The 26,500-nt window shown below is 42.7% G+C and overlaps 1 protein-coding gene across 4 annotated transcripts in view; it reads right to left on the reverse strand.

Annotated features, from left to right (window-relative positions):
- Positions 1-26,500, reverse strand: part of LOC127008872 (nephrin-like) — a 289,486-nt gene that overhangs the window by 206,640 nt on the left and 56,346 nt on the right. For all 4 annotated transcript variants that reach the window (XR_007761400.1, XM_050881286.1, XM_050881275.1 and 1 more), the window contains exon 2: positions 8,408-8,502. The gene's annotated coding sequence lies outside the window, so the exon portion shown is untranslated. The remainder of the gene's footprint in view (positions 1-8,407; positions 8,503-26,500) is intronic.

The raw sequence follows: 26,500 nt of genomic DNA on the forward strand, positions 1-26,500 counted from the left end.
GTTCCGCAAAGGGCGTTCTACTGGCGATCTTCTTGCTCTCTTAACTGACTCTTTGTCATCCTCTCTTAGCCGTTTCCGTGAAACTTTCTCAGTTGCGCTAGACATATCGAAACCTTTCGATAGAGTCTGGCACAAGTCTTTATTTTCTAAACTGCCCTCTTTCGGATTATATCCTTCTCTCTGTTCCTTTATCTCCAGTTTCCTTTCCGGCCGTTCTATCTCTGCTGTGGTAGACGGTCACTGTTCTTCCCTTAAACCTATCAACAGTGGTGTTCCATAGGGCTCTGTTCTATTACCCACTCTCTTCCTGTTATTTATCAATGATCTTCTTTCTATAACAAACTGTCTTATCCACTCATACGCTGACTACTCCACTCTGCATTAATCAACTTTTTTCAACAGAAGTCCCGCTCAACAGGAATTACAAGACTCGAAACTGAAGGCTGCAGAACGCTTAACCTCAGACCATGCTATCCTTTCCGATTGGGGTATAAGGAACCTTGTATCCTCCAATGCCTCAAAAACCCAATTTCTCCACCTATCAACTCGACACAATCTTCCAAACACCTATCCCCTATTCTTCGATAACATTCAGTTGTCACCTTCTTCAACACTAAACATCCTCGGACTATCCTTAGCTCAAAATTTCAACTGGAAACCTCACATCTCCTCTCTTACTAAATCATCTTCCTCGAGGTTGGGCGTTCTGTATCGTCTCCGCCAGTTCTTCTCCCCCGCACAGATGCTTTCCATATATATGTATGGAGTATGCATCTCACGGGTGAGGGGGCTCTATTCACACAGCTCTTCAGGACGGAGTGGAGTTCAAGGCTCTTCGTCTGATCAGCTCTCCTCCTCTTACTGACAGCCTTATACCTCTTGAATTCCGCCGCCATGTTGCATCTCTTTCTATCTTTTATCGATATTTTCTTGCTGACTGCTCTTCTGAGCTTGCTAACTGCATGCCTCCCCCATTCCAGCGGCCCCGCTGCACACGACTTTCTAATCATGCTCATCCATATACTGGCCAAACCCCTTATGTAAGAGTTAACCAGCGCCTACATTCTTTCATCCCCTTCACTGATAAACTCTGGAATAGTCTTTCTTCCTTCGTCGGTATTTCCTCCTGCCTATGACTTGACCTTTTTCAAGAAGTGTATCAAGACACTTCTCCATCCGAAATTGACCTCTATTTTGGCCACTCTATACTTATCACTATATGAGAGCAACAGTTAGCGGGCTTTTTTTTACATTTTTTTTTCTCTTGAGTTGCTCTCCGTGCTGTAAAAAAGAAAAGTAATAATAATAATATGGAATAGGCTACTTGTAACTCTTCGGGTATTAAGCGCGCATTTTCACTTAGTAGGTTTTCTTTTTTTTTTCTTTTTTTTTGTTTCAAGTAAAAAGTCTCTACGTACAATATAGGGACTACTCAGAGTAAACCATCTGTGCGTCACGTCACCTGCTTTCATCATCAAGTCACCGAACAGCCTGGCAAAACGCTGGGTTGTGGTTGCGTCACAGACGAGTGGGGTGCTGTAAATAATGGCCATTTACAACCCTTGAAAAAAATCAATCGTGGAAAAGTCAACTCGACGGGAGCAGCAGGATCAGTAGTCGTGAATGACGCACTAAAACGTTGTATTGAGTGACGGACAATGTCGGGATTATCGTCACCACGACGACGCTAACAGCTGCGGTGGGCACGGTAACAATAACCTTGGTTCCTCACTCACCTCACGTGTGGTGAAGGTAAAGGTCAACTTAGGAGAAACTCTAAAGTGACGAGACGTGTATGACACACCAAATTGTTGCTTAACCTTGACCTCGCCCAGTCACGAGCCGTGCAAATGAATGAGTGTGAGGAGACTACTAACTCTGCGGTGATCATGTAATGTAGAGCAGCAAGATGCGCCTAGCGGAGCGTCAGGCAGGGAAGGAGCGTAGCGCCGCTCCTTGAAGCCGCCGGCTAACTTTTGACTTCCTCGGGGACTCATCGCGGAGCACGAGCAGCCAGCCGCCCAGAGTCCCCAGGTTCTTATAATGAGAAAGTGAACTTAAAACTTCACGGAGATTAAATAATAGCGCAAATCGTTTGTGTGTGCAAGTGTGTGTGTGTGTGTGTGCAAGTGTGTGTGTGTGTGTGTGTGTGTGTGTGTGTGTGTGTGTGTGCGTGTGTGTGTTCGTGTGTGTATGTATGTGTGTGTGCGTGAGAGAGAGAGAGAGAGAGAGAAAGTCTATTTCTATATAGATATTTGTATATGTGCGTGCATGTGTGTGTGTGTGTGTGTGTGTGTGTGTGTGTGTGTGTGTACATATATATGCCTGCCTGCTTGGGTCGCTCACGAGGGGTAATGAGATGCCAGGGACGCCCAGCAACGCTCCCTTCGCCGTAATGTAATGATAACTGCCAGTGGCCGTCCTCGTCCCCGCTGTTGCTACTCTGAGGGAAAATGTTCCCCCCATTACGACTTTTACACGACGGATACAATTACTCCTTCTCCTCCTGCTGTTGTTGCTGTTGTATGTCCTGCTAAGGTAGTTGTTGTTCCAACTTTACATCATTAGCGTCTACGCTGCATTTACAAATATAAAAAAATACGTAAACAATTCGCAATAATATTACGGGCAGTAGGTAAAATCTTTAATATTTTTCCTAGGTCGTGCCGTCAGGAATGAAGGATACGGGAAAAATACAGTACGGAAAAAGTGTTGATACTCGGACGGGACGAATATTGCAAATTGGAAAAAATGAGAAAGTGTCAACTATGACACTTGTACCGAAATAATATTATCCGCCTCACCCGGCCCTTCAGCCTCGTCCGTGACCTGGCAGCCCGTGAATTATTAGCTCGAGAAGCATGACCAGCATCAGGACACATTTCGCCCACTATATGCACTAGTTTCTAGTCTTCTGATGAGCTTATACCAGCATCAGATATACACATTTTACATGTCATATGAGGTCCAGTGCCGCTATCTGCTGTTATGTAGTCGGCTGCTGCTCTTTTGCCTCTCTGCCCTCTTTCCTAACTTGCTGCTTCTGCTTCTATCAAATGGACTGGTTCTGCCAGCTGCTGATCTATTGTTTTTAGTGGCGTACTGATGCTGTCCACATTTGCCGTTGTTTCTAGTTTACTGTGGCGTTCTACAAACTTTCCGTTATTCAAAGTAACGCTGCTTTGCCTTTAATACTCGGCAAACTTACTGCTGCTTCCTTTTCCTACTTTTAAGAAATAAACGCCCTACGATTTATATACTACTGCTGCAACTAATATTACTATTACTACTGGTTTTCTTTTATTACTACTGACTTGATCTGCAGCCAGCCATTCCTAATGCCGCCCGCCACTGTGTACCAGATAATGCAGTACCCAACACGCTTTCATTCCACCAGGGGCCGAGGCAGCTGGATGTCAGGTGTTCAATGATGCAGAAGTACAATTGTGCCTTTGAATCTATGACGCCACACTCACCCTTTGCCTCCCTACCGCCCCCACCCCTCTGGCGGCTGGAATAATTTTATTGATGCCAAACACGACACGTCACTCTCATGGCGATATCACGTGTAATGAAGTAATGGGTATCGCCGGTCACAGGTCGATGCCGAGGTAAAAGATGAGTCGATGTAAAGGTGGTGTTGGTGGTTGTGGTTAAGGAAAGGAGTGCCAGGAATTCATTTAGTTTTCCTTTTTATGAATGTGCGAAGGTCGTTCCACATCATTTCGTCTTGATTGCGCTGATAAGGTTCCGGTTATTTTCCCGCAGCGTGTGTTTTGTTTCTATTACCATCATTTGCTGCGACGATGGATACGACAGCTGTGCTGATAATGATGGTGGTGGGGGTGGTGTGGTGATAGTAATTGCAACGGTGGTGGTGGTGGATTTGGTGTGGTAGTAGTAATTGTAGCAATGGTGGTTGTGGTGGTGGTGGTGACGTGGTAATAGTGACTGTAGTGGGGGCGTGGTGTTGATTGTGGTGGTGGCAACATTGGTGGGGGGGGTGGGGATGTTTTAGATAACAATGATAATGAGAATGATTATTTTTTTTATACGTTCGGTCTACAGCGCTGGGGCCTGCTGGTCGGTCCCAGCCCGTTGTGGAACAACCAAGTGTTTTATAGTGGTGCCATTTTGCTTGGGTCACACAGCCCACCGGAAGCCGTCTTTGGTCCTCTTCAGAAATACTATTTTGAGTCCGGGTTGATGGGTGATCTTCAGGACAGAATGTGGGTAGTCTTAGCCCACTCAGCGATGACTGAAAATTACTAGCTTTTAGCGGCGGGTGGGGCTTGAACCCAGGTCCTCTAAATCGTCGCGCCGGCGCTGACCACTTAGCCACCGCCTCCCTGTACGGCAATGATGATAATACGACAACAACAACAACAACAACAACAACCACATCCACAACCATAACCATAACCATAATCATAATCATAATCATAATAATAATCATAATAATAATAATAAAAAAAAAAATAATAATAATAATAATAATAATAATAAACAGTGTCAAACTAATACAGATACTCCAGTTTCTTACATTTGAACACATAATCAACATTATTTAATCCTTTTACACTGAATAAAGGAATTTGTCTGAATCAGTGATTTGTTAATTTCGCTAACAATTAACACCATCTATAATTAATTCATGTAAGCCAGTGCATTATTAATATTTCCATATGGTTAAGTTACTACCACTACCAATACTTTATCATTAATTTACGGTCGCAACAAATAAATAAGTTGCAGTAATTATATTTTTAAGCACAATTATCGCATTATTACTTCATAAACCTCGATTGCCGTATTATGGTGTAGTTAACTACACCATATGCATTTGTTTACCATCCCGACCCTCGCTTTGCTAACCCGCACCACTGGTCGGCGCCACACAAACACCGCAGCCCTCCACAACTTGCTTGGTGGTACATTCGCGTTTCATTAAAAAAAATCACCGAGCAACCCACCGCCGAGCACCGCCATAAAATGGGGAAAGGGAAGCGAGAGTACATTCTCTCTTACAAAGAGACCCCCGGCCCTCCACAAACGGCCAAGTGGCGGTCCGCAATAGACCTTCGATATTTTCTGCAAAACTTTACCGCCAACAGAGAGCCTTTCAACGCGCAACAGTCAGGGGAATGTAAAAGAAAACACTTTTGCCTATAATCCCTAAAACAAAAACGAGTCAAGAGTTGAACACAATACGTCAGATGAAAAAGGGTCCGCTGCGCGCAGCAAAGTTTCCAAGCGAGGGAAAGAACGGAATCCATAGTAGGGAAACAACCTCCATACATTAAAATTACCCCGAACGTGAAGTTGCTGGAGTCTAAAGTTTCCTAAGATATATACATTAACGAACTGGAATTTAACTCACAAATAACGAAGCGAAGCGCATTCATAGAAAAATAATGGACTACCACTGAAGGAATAGAGGAACTGCTATACATGCCAAACAACACTCCAACCAATAAATTAAAGTTTTAGAGTTCTCAACTACACGCAGGATGCCAAAGCTCACGAGGCATTACAAACAAGATCTCTTTACTGGTTGGCCAATGAAAAGTAACGAAATGCTTCACAGAGAATCAGATTGTCATGCTTCCTACTCATCTCTTAATTATCCTCCTCTACCTTCACTTGATTTTCCTCCTTATCCTAATCCTCCCCTAGCCCTAACTCTCTTCCTCATGAGCGTCATGTCTTTTCTACTCCTCCAATTGAAATGACCTTAAATATCTTTTTTTTTATTCAGATAAAATACACGAGAACCGAAATGAAAGTAAAAGTATGTTTATGTAGTAGACACGGAGTCGAAGGTAGAGTAGGAGGACGATTCTTAAGTGGAGGGGGAGGATGTGACGTGTAAGTACTGATTATGAAAAAAAAAAAGCAAAAATAAAATAAAAAGCGGTGATATTCGAAACCTGGTCAACAATTATGTTGGTATATTTTCAGACGTTCACTAACAGCGGAAGCGACGAAGAAAATGCCTACCGCACCCTTTCTTCTCTTCAACATCCCTATCTCCTTCTCTCCCTTCCCTCCCCGCCACAAGGCTTTCCTCGCCAGGTGTTGAACAAACAAAGGCAATTACTGGGCACTTCTTTCTCTTTTTCCTCTTTTTCGCGCGTAAACTCAGTGCGTGGATGAAATGCTTTGATGTTGGAAGTGAAAATAAACTTAAAACAGAGAAAGAAAACACACTGAGTAAACGAGATATAACGTTCCAAAGAGTAGAGAATAAAAGTTTGAGAGAGAGAGAGAGAGAGAGAGAGAGAGAGAGAGAGAGAGAGAGAGAGAGAGAGAGAGAGAGAGAGAGAGAGAGAGAGAGAGAGAGAGAGAGAGAGAGAGAGAGAGAGAGAGAGAGAGAGAGAGAATAACACTTCCCTCTTCCTTAAAAAAAAAAAAAAAAAAAAAAAAAAAAAAGGCCTGTAGTGAGTGGCCGGTTTTCTGGGTATTGGCAGGACAGTATCGGTCGAGTCACATCGCCGCGACCCTTGACAAGGCCGCGGCGCTGCGACACATTTTTTTGCCAGACACGCAGCAGAACACTGACGAAAAATATTAGCATAGTATGCCGAGCCTGAGTCCTTCTATCTCAGTCATACACATAACCTCAGTAACATATGCAATCTACCACTCAGTCCTGTAGGTAAATACTTGAAGATCTTTTTATTGGCGGCGGCTGAGTGGTTTGCGCACAGTATTGGAAAAACATGTTCGAATGGCACCTCCTGCTGATTATTATGTTATCGTAAGGGATATGAATAGCACTAACCTGCTGTTAGTTTGTGGTATAACCATGAAAAGGCGTTGGTATTAAAGGACCTTCATTTATGCAGGCTGAGGTAGAGCAACACAAGACACTCTACAGCATTTAGAAACTTACTCACAGCACCAATGTTCTTCAACTCAACTCAACAATATACTCCTTCATTAACATTCTTTTATATACTGACGGAAAATGTTGGTGATAAGATGAAAAAACGGTTGAGAGGTGGTTGGGCTTGGGTAAGATTTTAAAATATTGAAGGAAAATGATGCCAAAGATAATCTCAAGAAGAGGGGGAGGATGGGGATTATGGGGAACAATAACAAACTTCCATTATCTCGTCTCTATCAGAATGCAAATTACTCCCATACTCTCACTGGTGAAAGGAAAATATTAACCATTTTTTTCCTGCCCGCACTCCACACACATTTTTCCCTCTTCCGTGTTCACCAGCAATGGCGATAATGAGGGTGACACAGGTGTTGACGACGTAGTAACTCAGGAAAGGCAGGTAAGGGGAAGGGGAGGACAGACAGGCAATGACCCTCACCCTTATCAGCCTCTGCCTTCACCCTCGTCACACACCCTTTCACTCTCATTCACCCCTGTTAGCCTGGCCACTCTTCTCCTTTCACCTTCCCTCAACACCTACTTACATCCTTATAGTCATTTCTCTTCGCTGTCACACTCTCCTGTTACCTTCCTTAACCCTCATCACATTCCCATCCACCCTAATTCACTCTCGCAATCCTTACCCATCACCCTCCTTCACCCTCCACACACTGGTCAACCTTATTTCCTTCCCCCTCTTCACCCTGTCCACTTACCTGCCTCTCCCTTTACCCTCCATCACGCTCGTCCTCTCTTTCTCTTCACAGTGCCTTACTACTCCCTCACTCTGACCACTTTTCTCACCCCTTCCTTCTCCCTCTCTGCACCGTCACAATCCCTCCCCCACCCTGCTCCATGGACCTCAATATCTCCTAGCCTCTGTCCAACGTACCGCCATTTTTACTTTATATTACTCTTCCTTTCCACAGCAAACCCTCCCTCCTCTTTCATTATCCTTCCCTCCCTCCCTCCCTCCCTCCCGCCTGTGGTTTGTGGTTGCCTTCACTGTAACACAAGTTCGTTCCTCAATAATACTGGTCTGTTAATCGCTGTTTCCCGCCTAAAACTGCAACTTAATCATCAGCTCCACCCTCCTTTCCCACCTTTACTCTCTCCCCGCCAGCAGGAGATAAGCTAAAAGCAGCGCCGTGCAATAGGTTCCGTGAGGGTGAAAGGCAACACTGCAGGGAAGGAAAGGAAATGAGGAGTGGTGTGGCGAGGCGAGGAAAGTGTGGGGCGGGTGTGGCTGTGCTTGGTGATGAGGGGGAATGAAGGGTGTGGCGCTCTCCAAGTAATGGTGATGGTATGGTGGTGGTGGTGGTGCTTGGGATGATGGTGGGTTTGGGGGATGTGATGGTGGTGGAACAGGAAGACAAGGTGTTGCAATATGCCTGTTAGAGGAGATCTTACACGACAGGTGTGGCCTGCAGGGACGCCAACTCACCTTCGTAATTCCGAGGCTCCAGCGGGTTAAAGGGTGCAACAACACATTGAACACTAGCAAGAAGAGACACTTACCTGAGCAAAGGAGTTCTGTGTACCCACGCGTGCTGGTAGTTGTAATTCGAGTTGCTCTTTCTCCTCCTTTTGCCTTATATCTTGCAGCCACAGATCTGAAGACGAAGAAAGTACATTAGAGAAAAGTAAGTAAGAAGATTGACTGGACTGAAATTTACAAGTTTAACGTTTTTTACTAAGTAGTTGTAAAAGTTTTCTTCGGATCTCTTTCTCCGCATCTGCCGTAGAATTTATCATGTTGACTTTGTTTCCGAGATGTCGTGGAAGTTTGCTCGTTTTTTATTCTGTTGTTTTAAAATATGAACACACATCATTAGCTAAATATTAAATTAGCAGACCTTCCTCACAAAACAAATAAAGCTCAATTAATCCAAGAGATAAGCATTTACAATAACTATTCATCAGGTACAGACACTAGAAAACAAACTTAACTTCAACACTACACAAGCAAAATATGAAAATGGAAAAATGTACACACAAGTATAACGTTTCGCTGATAACATGAGCACAGAAAATCGGCAGCAGGAAAATGAATAGAAAAAAGTTTTCCGGAGCGCACACGTTTTACATTTCCAAGTTTTTTTTTTTATCGGTGGTTGTGTGTGTGTGTGTGTGTGTGTGTGTGTGTGTGTGTGTGTGTGTGTGTGTGTGTGTGTGTGTGTGAGCATTCGTGTGTGTGTGTGTGTGCGCATTCGTGTGTGTGTGTGTGTGTGTGTGTGTGTGAGAGCATATGCGTGTGTGTGTGTATCTGTGAAGAGAGAGAGAGAGAGAGAGAGAATATGGTGAGTAGGCAAAAAGAATGGAATAAAAAAGAAGACGTATGAATTGAACATAGCTGGGCGTTATCGCGATAAGTTATCGCGATACTTTATCGCTGATAACAAAATCGGGTTATCGGCCATCCGCTACTTATTCAAATATATATCGGTATCTTTGTTACTTTTGTAACCAAACTAGCGATAATCGCTACTCTTTTTCTGCCTCAGAAAAAAAACACGTTGTCTCCTCCCTACTGCGAATGCGTGGCCTGGGCGCCCGGTATTGTATGAAAAATCTTCGGGGTATGAAATATCTTCGGTGAAGAGATTTCATACTTAGATCATCAACATTAAAACACTAGGTTATTTTTTTATGTTACTCAAAAATCAATATATCAAAGAGAAAAATCATTTAACTTTGCCCAAAAATGATTATTCACTGCCTCAAATTTGATATTCCATATTCGTTTGTGAGCATGCCATGGTATTGAAGGCACCCGGTGTTGTGTTATTTGGTGTCCCATCGTCAAAAGCTGGCACTTTTGTTTACAAACACTGGTCTCTCGTGAACTGCGCATGTTCAGACCAGTAAGCGTAGCCCTGTACAGTCTCACAAAGCTTTTTAACACATTAAGAGTTGCTGGAAGGCTGAATCAGACATACAGTACCACCATCCTCGCTGTTTCTAGAACGACACTCTGTACATATAAATACAACTCGTACAGTGTGTCGGTCTAGAAACTGCAGGGATGGTGGTAATGGTACTCTCTGTCTGATTCAGCCTTCCAGTAACTCTTAATTACGGTTAAAAAGCACCGATTCAGGCGTTTCTACTATTACCGTCCATAGGTATGTGTCAACGTATGGTTTTCAGGTTTCGTAAGTTTTCTAAAATACGGATAATGAAAATTTTAATTCATCTATGTTTTTTATTTGAAATATCAATATAGTATCGTTTTCGCCTATCGGACTTATCGCTAGCTAGTATCGGAATTGTGGATTTATATCGATATTGATTATCGCCTATATTTGTGTCTCCAGTTAACGGATATCGGTTATCACCGATAAGGTTTTCCATTATCAGTTATCGGTTATCGGGAATAAGATTTTCTGTTATCGTGCCCAGCTATGGGTATGAAAGAGGAAGAGGATGTAAAAGGAAGAATATTGTTGGTAGGAAGTGAAGGGAAAGATGAAGAAAAAAAAAAGAAAACGAAGAAGAAAAGAAGAATAGAAATAGAAAAACAAGAATAATAAGAAGAGGGAGTTTGGGAGGAAGACAAAGAGGAGAGAAAAAGAAGGAAGGAGGGAGATAAGAGAGGAAGATGGAGAATGGGGGAATATGAGGAGGAGGAGGAGGGATAGGAGGAGAAAGTTGGCAAGTGGATATTGTAAAACTTCACATATCTATAACCCCCCCCCCAAAAAAAAAAAAAAAATCATCAAATCAATTTATTGTAAATATTGAAAAAATTAATTTTTAAACTCCGAAAACAGATTATTGATTTCTTTTTTTTTTTACTTTTCCTTAACTCTCCCTTATTTATTTCCTCCTCGCATCCTTCCTTTGCCCCTTCATATTAGCTTCCCTTTGACTTCTCTGAGAACACGATATTTAAAAGAAAACTATGATAGGGGCATAAGATAACGCAATATACGATTACATTCCGACTGCATAGGGAAAGGAAGTGAGTTAGGTGAGAAATGAGGAAGGAAATAGGGAATAAAGAAAGAGAGTAGATGAAAGATAGACAGGAAGAAAATATTTAGGAAAGAAATGAAAGGAACAAATAATCAGAAAAATTAATAAAGAGAGGAAAGAAAAGATGAAGAGGCAAGGAATAAAGGAAAGAATAAGTGAAGAAGGAAAAGAAGGAGAGAAGGAAGAATAGAGAGGGAAAGTATACAAAAGAAAATATGAAAGGGAGGTTGTAAGTGAGGAAGGAAAAGAAAGAAAGAAAGAAAGAAAGAAAGAAAGAAAGAAAGAAAGAAAGAAAGAAAGATGGGAAGGAAGGAAAGCAGACAGAACGATGAGAAATGGAGGAAAAGAAAGAGCATGGAATGGAAGAAATGAAATAATAATTGAAAAATAAATATTAGTATGCTTGGAATGATGAGACTGGAGCAGCGAAAGACGAGGAAGGAAGGAAGTGGAATGGTGAGGCTAGGAAATTCAAGGAAGATAACTCAGGAAGAGGAGGAGGAGGAAGAGGAAGAGGAGGTGGATGGAGGCACAAGAAATGAAAAGACCAACATGAACGCAGAGTCCGTGTTATAAGGCGCCGCCGAGACGATGCAGAGAAGAGGAAGAGGAAAGGAAACTGTAAGGAAGGAATCGCTGGCTCGGAACTGAGAAAACAAAGGGTGTGTAGAGGAGGCAAAACAAGATAACACGTGGAATGGGAGCAAGGGAATAAAAGGCAGAACCAGAAACAGTGACGCCTGAAATTGGAGGAGGAACGCAATCCACGCCGGGGAAAAATGAAGCAAAGGAACGGGAAAAATGCTGTAAAAACACTCATATTCCAGTTGTTTTTGTGTGTGCGCATTTCCGTATAGAGCTTTGATCGCATGTATGTGTGAAAGAATGAATATGTATGTATGCGTGAATCTTTGTTGGAATACATCAAAGAGCAAAAAATACACACACACACACACACACACACACACACACACAAGCACATATGTACATAAACAAAAAAAATCTAAACAGTCGAGAAATGTCGTTCAAGCCATTTTTTTTTACCTACGACTCACCTATAATTAAAAGATGAAGGCAGGTGTGCGATGGAGAGGTGAGGCAGGGAGGGGAGGGGGCTGGCTTGGGTGGAGGAAGTGGTGGTGGGGGGGGGGGGGGGATACAGACGGGGATAGGGGAAAAAGGGCGGTACATGAGACTTTTAAACACATGAAGTTGGAGAGTTTCGTTTAGTCGGCGCAATATCTGTGGTCATTTACCGGAGAGAGAGAGAGAGAAGGCGAGAAGCAATACACAACGAAAGGCAAGCCAACAATTACGATAAACACCTGTCCTTTCTAATTGCTGCCAGTAATTGATGTATTGGAGTTTTTTTTGTTTTTTTATTGTCATCAACCTGCCACTGTCGTCAAAATGTATATATGTGTGCTGAAAATAGTTTTGAAATGTTCGGTTTCAATTTATTGCTTCCCTTGTTTGCATGCACAGCGTCGGGAATGGAATAATAAAATAAATGCAAATAAACACAGACGCGGTGCTGCAGCAGGAAAGCGTCGTAACTCATCAAGGGTATTAGTTCGTTTATCTGTCTGCATGAGTTCATTGCTTTCCGTGTACGTACTTTCATCGTGCAGCGCCATCGCCGGCTATAATGGCAACAAAAGCCCCGCAAAAAGTAAACATAAACATCCACGAACACTGAAACCAAATGGAAAAGCGTCACACTAAACAAAGATACTGCGATTTAATAATACATCTTTTTTTTTTTTTTACACTTTTTATGATTTTGCCGCGATTCACGTGCATCGGTGACACAAGCCAAACAACACTTAATGAAGCCAACGCAATGCTTTGCAAAATATTGTACATTGCAATATTATACTAAATAATAATAACTACAATTTGATGGTAAAAATGTCAAGATAACAATACCAAATCAAAATATTTTCATTGTATTATAAACTGTCGTTAAATTGGTACGGGATGGGAGAACAAATATATAACTTTCTAATATTGACAAAACTATATCACTTTCTAATATTGACAAACCTATGTGTATAAAATTCAATGACGTTCAAAATAACACTCAAATTTATATACTAAGTAAAAAAAAAATCGCTGTAAAATTATAAACCTTCCGTCCAAATAAGTTACCGTTAATCAACACTGCTATTGCTTAATATTTCTACCCTTCCATTAAATTTTATCTCCTTTCCCTACGATTTCAAATTTCATCATTGTTGATCACGCTGATGGTGGTGGTGGTGGGGCAAAGGCGTAAAAAAAATAAAAGGAGATTCGATTACTTCAGCGTAAGCAAAATAAGCAGAAATAAGGTCAGGTTACGTTATGCATACACCATTCAAAGTAAAAGAAATGGTTGTCATAAAAGTTGTATCGTCGGTAAAGGAAGACTAACGCCATCAAATTTATGGGCGAGTCTTATCAGGGGGGAAAAACTAATTCACTGCGACAGAGAGCAAAGGAAAGGAAAAATATACAAATCACCTTTGGACCTTAACGCCTTCACAATTATGGGTAAGTCTTACATAGGGTGAATAAGACTCATCCATAACACAGAAAAATAAAAATAAAAATAATACACAACACAGCCTTTACACATCCCAATCAAGGCTTAGTCGTACCTGAGGACAAAACACAAATTTTCAAAAACCTTCATCACGATAACCAAGATCAACACAAAGCAGAGCCAGAACAGACTTACATTATTTCTAAACTTACTTAACTTTCTTTCTTGGTCATTATTCTCTCACTCACTCACTCACTCACTCACTCACTCTCTCTCTCTCTCTCTCTCTCTCTCTCTCTCTCTCTCTCTCTCTCTCTCTCTCGAAAGACGAATATACGGAGAGAGATGATGGCGGAGGGCTGAAGAATAAAGGGTTAAAAGGCAATCACTCGAAGAAAGACAAGACTACAAAGACTGGAAGAATGAGAGAACGAACGCAAAGGAAGAAAAACTGGAAAAGAAAACAGACGAAACAGGACAAGAGAATAAAACGAGAGAAGCAATTCAGCACAGAGATATAGATGGACGGTGGGGGAAAGAAAGAAAGTGAAATGGGAGAGGATTCAATGGACAAGGTGACAGGTAGAGCAGGAATAACAACGAAAAACTAGTGAAGGAAATTAAAAGTAAATATAGTAAAATGATTAGAGTAAAGGAGAATAAAACGAGAAAGTGAGGAGAAACAATATTGATGGGAAATGTAAAAAAAATAAAAAAATAAAAAAATAAGACAAAAAAATGATTAAAAGGAAAAAGAATATTCACACACACACACACACACACACACACACACACACACACACACACACACACACACACACACACACACACACACTTTTGTGAACGCGAGAAAAAAAACAGAGCGAAGAACCACAATTTTGGAAGCGGCAGACCGAATGACGCCAGAGGAGGAGGAGGAGAAGGAGGAGGAGGAGGAGGAGGAGGAGGAGGAGGAGGAAGGAAGGAAGATAATGCAATGCGAACAAGGCAGGAAGGATAAAAACTGCCCCACACGTAACACCCAGTGAATCTTTCCCGGCGTCCTCTTCCTCTTGGTGCTCCCTGACCCGCCTCTTCAACACTATCCTCGCTGCCCCCCCCCCCTCCCCCCCCCTGCTCCTTCTCCTACTGCTTGCCCTTCTCGTTATCATCCTCGGGGTCCACCTACTCGTGCCTTTCTCCCCCTCATCATCCACCATGTTCACTCTCCTCCTTATTGTTATCCTTCTCATTGCCCACTTCCTCTTCTCCTTTTTCATATTCCTTCTGATAATTTATTTCCTATTCTCCTCCTAGTCCTGTCCTGCTCTGCCACTTCCTCTCTTCACTAAATCACTATCTCACATTCTCCTTCCCCTGCTAACTCATTCACTCACGCACGCACTCTTTCGTTCACTAACTCATTCATGCGACTGTAAATCACACTGGCATTACACACCTTGTATCTCCTCACTCGCTTTTTTTTCTTTTCTTTTTCCTCTCTTTTCCGTCATCTCATCTCTTTCCTAGACCATTCTTTTTACCCCTTCCTACTCTCATTCCGTGTTTCTTTATTTTTTTCCACTTAATTTCATTTTCATATCCTTTCTCTTTTACATATACTTCTTCCAGTCCCTCCCTCTCACCTGCACTCCCCTCCCTCACTGTCACCTTATTTTCTTGTTTTATCTCTCCTTTTCATTCTTCCCAATCTACCTCTCATCCCTTTTTTAAACTCTCTCCCTCCCTCTCCCATATACCTTTTGACTAATCCCCCTCCTCCTTCATTTTGGGATCAGCTGAAAAAACATTATTTCGAGAATTTATAAACCTCCTATGATGAGTCTCCACTTATGGCGACATTGATTTCATTTGACGTCCCTCGCGAGAGCTCAAACCCGACGAGAAGACGAAGTGCAAAAGTGTTGGAGTTTTTATTCCAAGGTTATTAAAAAATATGTTATTCATAGCGAAGCAAAGGAAAGATACTGACATGTAGAAATACTTTCCTGCTATGCAATTATAATTACTAATTAATTGCCGTATTTTTTTTTAATCGTTAGAAAGGGGAAAGAAAATAAAGCAGTTTAACTTTGCCCATTAAAGTTCTGCATTAAGGAGTTTTGCATCATTTTTCCCCTTTTCTTTCAACTTTGCTGTAAGTTCAGCGCAGGGCATAAAAAGTCACAGATTGCCGTAAAAAAAGGCAAAATTAAAGTCCGCACGAGGCAGGTGAGTCTCCAAAATATCCAGGTAACCAGCCCCTCGCGCCCACCTGTCCCGTACATAACGCGACCCGCCCCCTTCCCCCCTCTCCTTTATCTTGCTCACCACCAACACCGGCACTTTTTTTTTCTTTTTTCTTGCCTTGACTCTTCCCTTCCCCCTAATGCCACCACCACCACCACCACCACTGCAATCACCACCACCACCACCACCACCACTGCAATCACCACCACCACCACCACCACCACTTCCCTTCCTTGCATGCCTTTCTTACAACCACCACCACAATCTTTCATTCGTTCCACTCCTGAATTCCCTTCCTCACTAATACCACCGCCATCATCACCTTTCCTTTCTTCCCCTTATTTGTTCCCTTCCTCATCCCCACCGCCAACAACAACAATAACCTCCCTTCGATCCCTTGCTGGATTCCCTCACCACCATCACCTTGCCTTTCGTTCCCCTCCCACCATCGCCTTCAACAACAACTTTTCTGTTCCCTTTATTTCCTTTTCCATCACCACCTTCCATTTTGTTCCCTTCCTTGCTTATTTCCCTCACCACCACTTTCTTCCATTAATTATTCCTCCCCCTTCCACCTTCCTATACATGATTCTTCCTTTCTCCATCTTTTGTCTCTCCCCTCTGCTATTCCTCCCCTTCACCGTCTCCTCCTCCCTGTCTTTCCTTCTCCAACCTTATCTCCTTCTTGCTATGCAACCTCCCCAAAGACACATAAGTTACACAGGATTGGGGTGGGGGGTTGGGGGGGGGGGGAGAGAGAGAGAGAGAGAGAGAGAGAGAGAGAGAGAGAGAGAGAGAGAGAGAGAGAGAGAGAGAGAGAGAGAGAAGAAATGGGTATAAGGTTGAATTAAAGGGAAAAAAAGAAGAGAAGAAAGAAAGATAAAAAGTAGAGAGGTAAGTAAATGGTAAGTATTACGAAGACGGAAAGAATTAAAGAAGATAAGAGTGTAGGGATTATGGATGGAATAAAGGAGGGATGAAAGAATGAACGACAGTAGTGGAGCAGGACTGGCGCGAGGAATTTTGCAAGGAAAGAAGGATGTAGGAAAGGAAGGATGGAGAGGGGGCAAAAGAGGCGTGTACTGAAGTGAGGAAGCAAAATAAAAAGGAAAGAAAAGAAGGAAGGGAAGAGATAAGGAACAAGTGTATATATACTGGAGTAAGAAAGCAAGAAAAGAGAAGAAAAAGGAAGGAAAGAAGGAAGAGAGAAATGGTGAGGAGATAAAGGTGGAGTATATTGGAGAAAGGAATCATAAAAGAGAGAAGGGAGTAGAAAGAATGGAAGGAAGAAAAAGATGAGTGAATGAATTGAAGAATTAAAGAAGAAGAAAAGAACAAAAACGACAAGAACAAAAATATATAAAAAAGAGTGAAGTAATACAAGAGAAAATAAATATAAGATGAAGCAATTAAATCAAAGATGGAGTAATTAACAGAAACAAAGAGAGATCACAGGAGAATAAAACAAAAGACAAGGTAGGGGAATAATTAAAAGGAGGGATTTAAAGAAGAAAGGAGATAAATGAAACAGGATTAAGGAAACTGCATTAACGCAAGTGAAAAAATCCCGTAATGAACACCACTGAGTGCCGGGGGATCGAACCCGCGCTTTTTGAGTAGGAGTCAGGGCGGCATACAGACTGCGCCAGTGACCTTTTAGCTCATCGATGGCGTAGTCGGTATGCTGCCCTAACTTCTACTCAGAAGGCACGGGTTCGATCCCCCCGGCACTCAGTGGTGTTCATTACGGGAAACGAATCAAAACATGAAGGAAAAATAGGTATTAGGGAGGAACTTTTTGCGACGAAGAAGGCAGGAATAGAGGAACAAACAGATTAGGTAGTTTTTTTCACTTCACTTCCACTTCGCCTACCTTTGTTTACTCAGAGTTCCCCCCTTCAAAAAAGGGATTAACGAGCACGCCGCTTCGGTTTCATTTACCTTTTTGCATTTTAGTTATTCCGTCTCTTTCCCTTTTTGCAGCATTCCTCTTCTCATTTTTTTTCCCCTGTCTAATCCCATGACTATTATATTCTGTCTCTTTCATCACATTCGTAATTTTCTTCCCATTCATTCCACCTCTTTCTTTCTGAAGCCATTACTATAGTCCTTGTATAGTCCACCAGAGTGGTAGAGTCAAGACTTTCTGTGACACTTACCATGCATACAGAACAAGTGATTTATATTCCAACATAGCCTTTGTAAGCCATCCGGTCCCTCCACTGTCTCCTTTCTATGCACACCAACCATGCTATGAAGCAACATCAAAATGAGCCAAACCCAATTGCAAAATCTAATCACTGCAATTCAGAAAAAAAACTAAACCCAACTTTAACCCTATTCAGTCATAATTAACCTGAGTTCTCCCAACTCATTCAAACCTATCCTGATTCAACCAACCTGCCCCTACCAAAGCAGCCTAACCGTGATGAACCCATCTAACCCAACTCAACCTAAACCTAAAATTTGTCAACGTAATCTTACTAAACCATTCTACCGTAATTCAACCAACCTAAGCTTACTCAACAAACCTGATAAACTAAACTAAGGAACCTTATTCCATCGATCAAAGCACATCAATCCCAACGAAAATCAAACTCCATACTAAACCATAAATAAACCCAACACAACCTAACCCAACAAATCATCAAACCAATCCATCAACCAACCTGATAGACTAAACTAACGTGACCTTATTTCATCCATCTAAACACATCAAATCCAATTCAAATGAAACCACATACTAAACCATAAATAAACCCAACACAACCTAACCCAACAAATCACCAAATCAATCCATCAACCAACCTGATATACTAAACTAACGTGACCTTATTTCATCCATCTAAACACATCAAATCCAATTCAAATGAAACCACATACTAAACCATAAATAAACCCAACACAACCTAACCCAACAAATCATCAAACCAATCCATCAACCAACCTGATATACTAAACTAACGTAACCTTATTTCATCGATCTAACCAAATCAAACCCAACTCAAATCAAACTCCACACTAAACCATAAATAAACCTAACACAACGTAACCCAGCAAATCACTAACCCAACCCTCCTTTAACGCAATTCAAGTTTATCCTAATAGTAACCGAACCCAATTTAACCCGATAAAACACCAAATAAATATCCTCGGTCTATCCTTAGCTCAAAATCTCAACTGGAAACTTCACATCTCCTCTCTTACTAAAGCAGCTTCCTCGAGGTTGGGCGTTCTGTATCGTCTCCGCCAGTTCTTCTCCCCCGCACAGATGCTTTCCATATATAAGGGCCTTGTCAGCCCTCGTATGGAGTATGCATCTCACGTGTGGGGGGGCTCCACTCACACAGCTCTTCTGGACAGAGTGGAGTCTACGGCTCTTAGTCTCATCAGCTCTCCTCCTTTTACTGACAGCCTTCTACCTCTTAAATTCCGCCGCCATGTTGCATTTCTTTCTATCTTCTATCGATATTTTCATGCTGACTGCTCTTCTGAACTTGCGAACTGCATGCCTACCCCCCTCCCGCGGCCCCGCTGCACACGACTTTATATTCAAGCTCATCCCTATTTTCTCCAAACCCCTTACGCAAGAGTTAACCAGCATCTCCATTCTTTCATCCCCTTCACTGGTAAACTCTGGAACACCATTTCTTCGTCTGTATTTCCTCCTGTCTATGACTTGACCTCTTTCAAGAACAGTGTATCAAGACACGTCTCCATCCGAAATTGACCTCTCTTTTGGCCACTCAATACTCATCCCTATACGGGAGCAACAGTTAGCGGGCTTTTTTTGCATCTTTTCGTTGCCCTTGAGTTGTTCTCTGTGCTGTAAAAAAAAAAAAAAAAAAAAAAAAAATCAAGCCATCATGAACCCAATCTATCTATTCCAACGCTAAACGAACCTAGTCTACCCCAAATAAATACCAAAGGGTCTCATCGGTAACCCATTTTAATTTTATCCCAACACTAACCCAGCCCCACGCCGTCCCGAGGAAACAGACACGCTTTAACTATATCGTCTTAGTAACGGTTCGGATCACTAGGAAGAATAGAGAGGCGCGGTGGTCCAGTGGGTTAGAACGTCAAGCCATGGAAGTAAAGAGCCAGGGAGAGGCGGTCCGAACGCCAGTGCAGCAGCGTGACGTCAGGAAGGGCATCCAGTCTTAAATCCCTTAACCACAACCCCAAAACAGTGACGCTATATAAACAAAAATAAAAAGTTGCCAAGACAAAGAAGAGTTCTGAGAACTGTATGATCCGAGGGGAGGTCAGGAAAGAAAAAGAGAAATTGCAGCTTGTAGGACTTTGTGACAGTGTTGACCTTGTGGCAGTGATGACCTCTGTTCGGACTGTTCCGGGCCATTTAGTCACAATCCATCTCTTATCCTTTTATTGTATTCCTTTTCTTCACTGCGTCGTGTCCATCCAATCAGTGCCTTATCCCTTTTCATTTTCTTTGTTCGATTATATTCTTAAATTGATCTCCATTTACAAACCTTTCTCTTGTATTTACTGTTCTTCTTTCTTCCCGAAAATATGAATCCATTTTTTCCCTGTCCGTTATGCATCCACATTTTGATTTTTGTTGCCTTTTGTTCCCTCCCCTCGGCCTTAGCAATCAATTTCCTCCTTTCTTCTTTTATATTTCTTCTTTTATGTCGTTTCGTTTCTTTTGCCTGTCCTGTCTTTCCTCTTCCATAATTGTCCATTTACTCTTTCCGCTTTACATATGTTTTCCGACCGATTTCAAGTATTTCCTTTTCCTTTCTCTTGATTCCCCTTCGAAAACGCAAACACCTCAACCTGCTCCTCTCTGCACACCGTCCCTCCTCCCTTTTGTTCCTCCCAGATTCTTTCTTCCCTTTCTTGCTTCCTCCTTTCGGTCAAGAATTTAAGAGTCAATAAACGCAGCCTGGCCATGGGGAACGCAATTATGGGAACAAACACGAAAGAAGGGAAGAGACCATCTAACCTCCCCTGGTAATTGTGGAGGGAGGGAAAGAGAAGAGCAAAATAAAGGACAGAAAGAAAAAAGGAAAGAGAAGACAAATGACTTGAAATTTGGGGTATTAAAAGCCCGCAAGATGATTTCAAAGCCAGCCTCTCTCTCTCTCTCTCTCTCTCTCTCTCTCTCTCTCTCTCTCTCTCTCTCTCTCTCTCTCTCTCTCTCTCTCTCTCTCTCTCTCTCTCTCTCTCTCTCTCTCTCTCTCTCTCTCTCTCTCTCTCTCTCTCTCTCTCTCTCTCTATGTATGTATATATCTTTCTCACAAGTGGAGCACGACATAAGAAGAGGAAGCGAGAACGAAAGGAAAACAAGGGAGCGAGACTTGAGGACATGGAGGAGTGGAAAAATAGTCTAAGGAGAGCAAAAAGATAACAGAGGCTAAAAAGAGCGAAAGGAAAATGGAGATAACGAGATAGTTAAGGATAAGCACAGGGCAGGAGATAAAAAAACAACAACATGGGGGAGAATGAAAAGAAAAGAATAATAAGAGGAGGGTAGGAGGGGGAGGAGGAAAAAGGTAAGTGATGTGCCAGCAGAGGACCAAGCATACGAGGAGAGAAGGAAAAGAAAAAGGATAAAGGGAAGCGGAATATGGAAAAAAAAGATATAAAATAAAAATGACACAAAGAGCAAGAGGGGACAAGGATTGATGAGACAGAAAAATGGAACGATAAAACGGAAGAAAAAATGTGGGCGAGAAAAAGAAGAGTCGAGACAAATTAACTTTACAAAGTAATTTGATAAAAAAAAAAAGGTAGAATATGAGGACAACGAAAAAAAAAACAGGAAAGGTGGGAATGAGTTCTAGACCCTAGAATTCGAATATACGACTAAAGACGAGGGGAAGGAAAAAAGAGAGAGAGAGAGAGAGAGAGAGAGAGAGAGAGAGAGAGAGAGAGAGAGATGTGGGGGACAGTAATCTAAGTAAAAGTAAAGTTCAAGGAGGAATTCAGCAATCTGAGTCGAAGTAGATATTATAATTGGAAGAAAAGAAAAGGAAGAAAAAATATTAAGTATTATGAGTCAGTGGCTGAAAACGAAGAGCGTAACGGTAGAGGAGGAGGAGGAGGAGGGAAAAAACGAGGGAAAAGAGGAGGAACCCAAAATTGAAAGACGACAAAAATAAGGGTTGAGATGGACGAGGCTGGGAAGAGGGGGAGGAACAGAGGAAAAATAAAAAAAAGAACTGTCCTAGAGAAGAGATGGAGGAGGAGGAGGAGAGAAGAGGGAGGAGAGAAGGGGGAGGAGGAGCAAAACCAAATGGACGTGAGGGAATATACAGGAACAAGATGAGCAGAAGCAAGAGAAGCAGGAACAACAGGGGCAGGAGGAGGAGGACTTGAGGAGGAACAGAGCAGGAAGAAAATAATGCAGAACGCGTATATATATCGAGCAAGGGGCAGTAATTGGTGGAAGGGGGGGGGGAGAGGGTAGGAAAGGAGGGAAGGAATGGAGGCGGTGAAGGAGGCAAGGCATTCCGGAACACATGACTCGCCGCGAGGTTAGGTTCATCAAGGCCCCGCGATGTAATTACTGAAAGGAGGAAGGGAGAGAGGAGGCAAGAAAGGGTGAGAGGGAGGGTGAGAAAATATGGATATCTTGAAGGATGGAAAGTTAGAGAAGGAAGCTATTAAGAAAGGAAGAGAGCCATGGGAAAGAAGAAACGGACAGGAGGAAAAGAAGAAAGGAAAGAAAAGTGGATAGGAAGGACTAAAGGAAAAAAGGGAGAGAAGAAACACAGATATGAAAATGAGTGACAAATCAATGAAAACAAATAAGGAATTAAAGATGGGCTAAAACGAAGAGAAGAAAGTCAAGAAAATGAACTAAAGGAAAGGAGGAAAGGAAGGAGGGAAAGAATAATGACTCGAACAACAGGAAGAAGAGATGAAGTCAGGAATGGGAGACGAAAGAAGGAAGGAAGAGGTTGGAGGGAGAGAGGGAAGGATAAATAGAATAATGAAAGAGGTGGACCAACGATTCAGCTAACCATGACTGCTACAATAACCACCTCCTCCTCCTCCTCCTCCTCCTCCTCCTCCTCCTCCTCCCTCCTCCTCCTACTCCTGCTCCTTCTCCTTCTCCTCCTCCTCCTCCTCTTCCTAATTAGGGATCATCGCCAATGGAGGGAAATTCACCAAAGCACGAGAATAATAAAATTTAAGCGTAATGGGAGAGAGAGAGAGAGAGAGAGAGAGAGAGAGAGAGAGAGAGAGAGAGAGAGAGAGAGAGAGAGAGAGAGAGAGATAATGGAACATATTAATATTAACCGAGTCTAAATTATTCTGATCATGGAGATAATCTGCAAAGGTGTGTGTGTGTGTGTGTGTGTGTGTGTGTGTGTGTGTGTGTGTGTGTGTGTGTGTGTGTGTGTGTGTGTGTGTGTGTGTGTGTGTGTGTGTGTGTGTGTGTGTGTGTGTGTGTGTGTGTGTGTCATAAAGACGAGTGCCAAAAAGGTTATGGATTGAACGTAGAATGTTGACAAGGTTTCTCCGCTGACGGTGTGTTGCCGCGGCTGAAAGGGAACAGGGGAGAGGAAGGGGAGAGGAGGAGATTATTAGGGAAGGGAGGGAAGGAAAGGTGAAAGATGGCAACGGGTGGTGGGAAGAGATATGAAGGAAAAGGAATGAAGGAGAATAGCGATGGAAAGGAGTGATAGTATGAAAAGAAGGGAATGAAAGATAGGAATGAGAAATGAAAGAAGGTGAAAAGGAGAGTGGGGAATATTATGGTCTGTGTCCGGCGGCGGGGGGGAGGGGGGGGGGGACGGTCAAGGGAGGGCGAGGGAGAGGAATAACCACATTGATTAGAATGAGGGAGATGGGGCATGAGGAGAGGGGAGAGTGAGGGGGAGCAGAGAACTGAGGGGATGATGGGGGTGCGACAGGAGAGGGATAAGGCAAGCATATACTGAAGGGAGGGGTGCAGATTGGTGTGAAGATAGTGGCGAGAGATGAGACGAATGAGGAGGGAGGGAGAGGGAGATGGGTAAGTCTACACCAGTCCTACTTTTCATTGTACCCTTCAGCGATATAGTTTGTGACCTTCACCAAACTACCACTCCACTTAAACCTTCTAACATCTTCCTACTTCGTCCCGCTAGCTTATAACACGCCCCAACACAATATTGCTTCCTCTTAACGTACCTCCGCCTGCGCTTAAAAGTCAGTCAGGCAACTCCGCTACGCTATCGCTCCGCTTCCCTCCGCTGTGCTTGCATCGATGAATTATTGACAGATGGTTGAAAGTATTGTTTCATTGTATATACTGCCGCCCCGTCCCGCCCAGCCCCGCCCCGCTAGTGTTTGAGCTTCCTATCTCCGTTCTGGTGACTGAACGTCTATTGTAATAGGGTTTTTTTTTTTTTTTTTTTTTTTTCTTTTACGTTGTTGCCTATTGCGCCGGTAGGCATCTTCCCGGTGGGGCCTGATGGTCGGCCCAAGGCTTCTTCCAGGTGGGGCCTGATAGTCGGCCCAGCCCGTTCTGGCGCAGGCGAGTGTTTTATAGTGGCGCCATCTTGCATTGGCTCATGCTGCCCCCCGGAACTCGTTCTTGATTCGCTTGGACGGCTTCCTCTAGAGTCCGGGTTGATGGGTGGTCTTCAGGACAGCATGTGGGTAGTTTTAAGCCACTCGGCGGTGACTGAAAAATCCGAGTGGTAGCGTGAGGATTCGAACGCCGAATGTGGGTCCAGTACGCTACCAGTTCGGCCACCGTGTGTGTGTGTGTGTGTGTGTGTGTGTGTGTATACACGAGTGAAAAACTACCTTAACGTGAATACTGTTAAAAATACATAAAACCTCGTTGCCTAGTCACATACTTAATATATATTTGACCATCACGGTGTATGAAAAGGTCTATCACGAGAATATCCATGAAACAGAACTTAACCGAAAAACAAATTAGACATCAAAAAATATTACAAGCCCAGTTACATATAAGGGCAAAGTCTTATTACTAATGGAGTAAAGCGACTCAAGCAAGGAGAAACACAAATCACAGTGACAACAACTCCGTTTACACATTAAAAAAAGAAATCCCGTCGCACAAATAGTTATGACCATTCCTAAGTACATAAACGTATAAAGTTGGGAGCAAAAGCTATAGTTGCAAGTGTCCTCGGTGGTTGCGCGTGTCCTTCGTGTTCATCTCCGTCGCATTAGCCAGTGAACTATTTTTTAATCGCAGTCCGCGTCACACTGGGCGCAACAGAACACATACAATACAGTAAGATCGTGTTTTCTCTCTTTTACGCCGCCCGCCACCGCCACCGTCACCACTCAACGCCACGCCCACAGCAACGAGAACCGCTGACATGACGGGGGAAAAAATGTGTAACGACGACAAAATCAAGGTACTTTTCTCATTATTGGCACCCCAGCAGTCAGGTCCGGAGCTCGACCTTTTCCTGGGTCCTATCAGGTGGATACGTTTGACAGGCCCTTGATGGTGGGGAGGAGGAGGAGGAGGAGGAGGAGGAGTAGAAAGAGAAAGAGGAGGAGGAGAAAGAGAAAGAGGAGGAGGAAGAAAAAGAGGAGGAGAAAGAGCAAGAGGAGGCGACCGTGGACTGAGAAACGCGCTTGAAATAAATGCGGGAACCAAACTTGTAGGTGATGCAAGATATTTTTTTTTGTTGGAGGTAATGGTGGTCTGTGATTCCTTGTATGTCAGGTACGTAGACAGGTGACCTTTTCTTTACCTGCCCGACCAATCATTCAGGCCATAAAAGCGACGTAAGAAGGAAAGGAATTTAAGGTCAGGGAAGAAAAGGTAAAGGACTGGCAGGCCGATTAAATGACATACCTTCCTTTTAAGGTATTTCTTCCCCCTCCCCTGTCACTGAACGAGTTTCAGATCCTCTTTGTCCTCATTGGTGTCGAGGAGTAAGATTTCCACGCGAGGAGGGAGTAAGGAGCAGAGCGGTGGAGGGCAGGGAGCAGGAGTGATGACAAGAGGGGGAAGGAAGGAGAGGCGAGGAATGTTGAGGAAATAAAACGGACAAAGGAGTGAGCGATGAGAAAGGAAAAAAAGAGGAAGGTGGGGAATGTAGGGAAATAAAACGAGTGTAAGGCGCATTAGATGAGACGAAAAATGGGAAGGGTAAGGAATACAGTGATAGAGTAATGAGCGAAATATGAAAAAAAGAGAGGAGAAAGGTGGGAAAAGTAGAATAAAAAGTGTAAGGAGCGATAAAAGAAAATGGAAAAAGGAAAGGTGAGGAATGGAGAGATAAGGAGTAAGGAGCAAAAGATGACAGAAGAGAAAACGTGAGAAATTTAAAGTAAAGTAAAAAGAAAATAGATAGGAAAGGAGAGGAAACGCTAAAAGAAGCAAAAAATGTAGCAAGGAGTAAAAAAGATAAGAAAAAAAGATGGGAAATAGAGGAGTAGATATAGAAGTTAAAAGAAAAGAGGAATCAAAGAAGCAAAGCAGTAACAAGTTATATTTGAAACATCTAAAAACAAAATGAGTAAAAAGGCCACAATACAGAGCGAAAACTTAGCAAGATAATGGAATAGAAATAAGTGGTCTGCCACGGTAGAGATGAAGGACATTATTTTTTTATATTTTTGTAAAGGCGTCTCCACTTGGTTGAGGCCACTCCCAAATGCAGCAAAAAGGTGACAGAAAAGCACCGGAGCATCAATCACATTCCTCCTGATGGACAGCTTCAGGACAAACTTCGGCCACTACGCAGGATGCCAACACAAGATTCAAAGACATACAAAGATTCAAAACATACAAAGAAAGAGAATGATAAAAAAATGAGCTTGAAAAAAAAGGTAAACAGAGAAGATATCCATTAAAAGCAAACATAAAATAAGTGAAAAAAAAAATGGAGAAAAGAAAGCGATTGAGGAAGTTTGAAAAA

The sequence above is a fragment of the Eriocheir sinensis genome, chromosome 4 (genome assembly GCF_024679095.1).
Source record: "Eriocheir sinensis breed Jianghai 21 chromosome 4, ASM2467909v1, whole genome shotgun sequence".
Classification (NCBI taxonomy): Eukaryota; Metazoa; Arthropoda; class Malacostraca; order Decapoda; family Varunidae; genus Eriocheir; species Eriocheir sinensis.